The 4,843-nt window shown below is 32.9% G+C and overlaps 1 protein-coding gene across 1 annotated transcript in view; it reads left to right on the top strand.

The window, feature by feature from the left end:
* Positions 1 to 4,843, top strand: part of CFAP47 (cilia and flagella associated protein 47) — a 531,154-nt gene that overhangs the window by 140,072 nt on the left and 386,239 nt on the right. The gene's annotated exons all lie outside the window — the stretch shown is intronic.

Raw genomic sequence — 4,843 nt, 5'->3', positions numbered from 1 at the left:
ACCTGAGCCGAAGGCTCAGGTCATGATCTCAGGATCCTGGGATCGAGTCCCGCATCGGGCTCTCTGCTCGGCAGGGAGCCTGCTTCCCTCTCTCTCTCTCTCTCTGCCTGCCTCTCCATCTACTTGTGATTTCTCTCTGTCAAATAAATAAATAAAATCTTAAAAAAAAAAAAAAAAAATTCCAGTGGTTAAGCAATAAACGAATAAATACACTTACAGAATGCAGGAAAAATGGTATTTAGATGATGTGTAGTCTTAAATGCTGATAGTAGATAAAAAATGGTTAGAAGTTTCACGTGTTCAACTAATAATAATAGATTAAACCTAAGGGATGTAGAATGTAGATAAAATGAAAAAGTAGAAATTAAAGGAATAGAAAACAAGTATATAGAAGATAGGCTCACTGAACCCAAAAGTTGGTTCTTTGAAAAACTAATATAGTGGGTACTGATACAGTGATACTGATAAGGAACAAAAAGACAGAAGATACAACTAAATGGTATTAAGAATAATGGGGCATATTATATATCCAGTGGAGACAAATGAGATAATGAAAATACTATGAGTAAATTTATTCCAGCACCTTTGAAAACTTAAATGAAATGGGATATTTGTAGAAAAAATGTAATCTTTTTTTTTTTTTAAGATTTTATTTATTTATTTGTCAGACAGAGACAGAGATCACAGGTAGGCAGAGAGGCAGGCAGAGAGAGAGAGGAGGAAGCAGGCTCCCTGCTGAGCAGAGCCTAATGGGGGGTTCAATCCTAGGACCCTGGGATCATGACCTGAGCCACCCAGGAACCCCTGTAGAAAAAATATAATTTAGTAAAACCATACTGGTAATACATAGAAAGTTGAAAGACTTTGAATCAATATTTAAAATCTTCTTAGAAGGAAAATAACCATCTTCTGATATTTTTATGGGCAAGTTTTACTAAGCTTGCAAGAAACTGGTTTCTCAAACCTTGTAGAAATTCTAGACAAGTGTTAAAGATATGATGTACTCTAATTTATTTTATGAAGTCAAAATATTATTATAAAATCAGATAATTACAGTATTAGAAAGATAAATTATGGGCCAATCTCTTTTATGACTATAGATGCAATAATCCTTAGTGAATTAAACTATATATATTTATTGATATAATGTATATTACATACATAATACAAATCTTTTAATAAATCATGACATCCCAGTGGTTATATCCCAGTGCTGTAAGATTTGTCTAATGTTAGAAAACCCAAAATACCTTTGTATTTCATCTCCCACATTTACAAATTAAAGAGAATAATGACATGATCACTTCCATAGTTGCAGAAGAAAAGCATTTGGTAAAATTCCAAAACCATTTATGATAAAACTCTTAATATCAGGAATAAAGGAGATATCCCTTAAATTGTTAAAATTTTCTATCGTGTATCTAGAAGAGACATTACCTTGGCTACTGGAACAGAAGTTAATTCCATTTAGATAAAAAAGAAAAGGCAAGGATGCCCATTATCACTGCCTCTCTAATACATTTTCCTGAAAAACATAGTCTGTGCATGAAGTTCAGAGAAATAAAATATGTAAGGATTAGAAGATTTTACATATAGGAAATTAAAAGAATCTACAGGTAAAAATTTAAAGCTATGAAGGTCGTTCATCAAAATAGACACATATAGGTTCACTATTTAAAATACTTAGCCTTGGGGCACCTGGGTGGCTCAGTGGGTTGAGCCTCTGCCTTCGGCTCGGTCGTGATCTCAGGATCCTGGGATTGAGTCCCGCATCGGGCTCTCTGCTCAGCAGGGAGCCTGCTTCCCCCTCTCTTTCTGTCTGCCTCTCTGACTACTTGTGATCTCTGTCTGTCAAATAGATAAATGGAATCTTTAAAAAAATAAAAATAAAAATAAAAATAAAATGCATAGCCCTGGGGTGCCTGGGTGGCTCAGTTGGTTAAGCCTCCGACTCTTGATCTCAGCTCAGGTCTTGAATTTTCAGGGATGTGAGATCGAGCCTCACATTGGGCTCTGCACTCAACATCCAGTCTGCTTGGCACTCTCTCCCTCTCCCTCTGCCACTCCCCCCACTCTCCTGCTCTCCCCTTCCCCCCCTCAAATAAATAAATAAATCTTTGAAAAAAAGAAAAAGAATAGCCAAGCCATTCCTGAAGAAGAATAAGATAAGAAGTGCTTACCTCACCAAATATCAAGATTAAACCAATATGGTAGTGGTGTGCCAATAGATAAAAATGATCAAAGGAATAGAATAAAGAGACTTGCAGAAAGCCCATATATGAATAGGTAGTGAATATTTGATAAAAATGGTATTGACAGTCTGTGGAGAAAATGGGTTACTATCCAGTAAAGGGTGCTGAAAAAATTGATTATCTGTGTGGACTATTTCAAACTGGATTTCTGTTTCACATAATACACAAAGATCCATTACAAATGGATTGATGTCTTAAATGTGAAAGGAAGAAATTTAAAAAATATTTTGGGAAACAATTTCAACATCTGTGGGTGGAGAAGAATTTCTTAAATAGGACTTGAAATCATGCTAAGAATAAAATAAATGACTGATAAAAATTAGTTAGAAACATATCAAATCACTCAAAAGAAATGTTGACAAAAACCTCCCGTTAAGTACTTCACAGAAGAGGATTCATAAATGGATAATGAACATCTGAAAGCATATAACTGACTTTTTTGTAGATTTGGAAATGAAAATTAGAGACAAAAATAAGATAAACATTTTGCCTGTCATAGGTAGATAAACATTAAGAAGTCAGGTGCTAGTCACAATGTCAATGAGTTAGGACCACACTGGATAATAATACGCAAAGTGTAATATCTTCATATTTCACAGCCCAGTCATTCCACTTCACAGTATATGCAAGAAAAACGCATGCATGCATGTACTGTATGTTTGAAATTATTTCATAGTAGCATTATTCAGAACAGCAAAACCTGGGAACTGCACAAATGTCCTGTGACTGGTGAAAGGATTATAGTTTGTGGTATATGTGTACATGAATCTAGCTATAGCTGTGAAATGGATGAACCTCAGCTCATGAGACATCTCAGAGCTCTTAGAAACAAACTATTGAGGTAAATTTTTTTTTGAAACTCAAGAAAGACTATTTGTATTGATATCCTTTATATAAAACAACAAAAAAGGAAAGCCAAAGTTATTTTATTTTATTAATTAGCCAAACTAATTTTTATTTAGACATATAAACCTATCTATAAAGATGTAGATATATAGAGTAGCTAGTTGACATGCTAAAGTGATACAAAATGTGAGGGTTTATACACCAGTGTAAATTGCCTGTAAGCATTATTTTCATCAACTTCTAGATCTTGTAGCTACCTCAGAGCTTCTTCATTCAGTCTCTTATTTTACAGTTAACTATTATGAGGTCCAGTGAAAAAAGTTCCAAGTGTGATGTGATAGTTGAAAATAAATGGATATCATTCAACTTGTGGAGCCCAAAGCAGCCTCTAGTTTCTAACATTTGGCCTGCAAGATGTGATGTTTGCTTACGTACACTTTAGAGCTTGCTCTGGATGCAATTTGGTGACAGGAGTATAGTTTCTCAACATTAACTAGACAACTTTGGGTTTCAGTTCTTTCAAGACCCTATCTTATAAGCAGATACTAGTCTTTGTCACTTAAACAGAAAATAGAAGTGGCTTGAATTATATTGTGCTAAAAAGTTTTCTTTTTTAAAATCAAGAAACATTGTCTAATAAGTGGATTAATGTTTTACTCTTTCAACTTTTGAATGAATGTATAAAGATACCAGTTTTAAAATGATCTCAAGTCAAAAGTTGGATCTTGAAAAATATGGTATAATGAAGAGAACATGTAATAGGGAATGCAGACATGATATGACCCAGTCTTCTCATTGTATGCACAATAAGATCAACAGCATTAATAACTTACCAAGTGACACATAGCTTATTAACAACAAAATTGGACGCAAACCTGATTTATAAATTACATTTTTAATTTTTTATGCAACGAACCGTATCAGTTTAAGTAATTGGAATTGAGATCTTTCTTTACTATTTTTAGTTAATTAGCTGAATGATCTTCACTGTAGTTAACATAGTAGGGAAATATGATTCCCATTTGATAACACTTATTATTTGTTATAGGAGCCTACACATATAATAAAATTTTAAAAGTAATATGGCTAAATATTTGCTGACAGCTAAAAGTTATCAAGTGTTAGATTTAAAGGTTAATTCTTCATACTGTGGTATTAGAAATCATGAACACTTTAGATTGGTTAAGTAAATTATAGGTATATAATGAAATATGTGAAGATTAAGTGGAATTTTTTAGTTGTAATGATTAGAAACTATTCGTGACATGTATAGAAGTGCTTAATAGTATCCACATTAAAGTTTTTTCTGTGTGTATATGCATCTCTGAGTATTATATTTAGTCTATATGCATTAAAGCTTTAGCTATCAAATTGGTAAGTTTTGATAAATTTTTTAAAGGATATATTCAAGGACAATACTATTTATATCATGACTATTGATAAAAACACGTATTTAATCAGGTGTTTTAATCCTCTTTTTTAATTCGTAGAAGTCAGAAGGAAGTTTGGATCATCTATGTGGTCACATTAATATATTATCGATCTTACTTATATTGTGACCAGAAAATAAGAGATGACGCAAAAATATCTTTAATAATTGGGCATATTATTGAAAATATTTCTTGCTTAATTTTTCCAGTGATTCAAAAACCAGAGGAAGACACATTTAAAAAAATTTTTTTTAATTTTATTTATTTCTTTGACAGAGACAGATCACAAGTAGGCAGAGAGGCAGGCAGAGAGAG

This window comes from Mustela nigripes, chromosome X (assembly GCF_022355385.1).
Source record: "Mustela nigripes isolate SB6536 chromosome X, MUSNIG.SB6536, whole genome shotgun sequence".
Taxonomy (NCBI): domain Eukaryota; kingdom Metazoa; phylum Chordata; class Mammalia; order Carnivora; family Mustelidae; genus Mustela; species Mustela nigripes.
The sequence above is the reverse complement of the archived record's forward strand: the minus strand, read 5'-3'. Positions and strand labels throughout refer to the sequence as shown.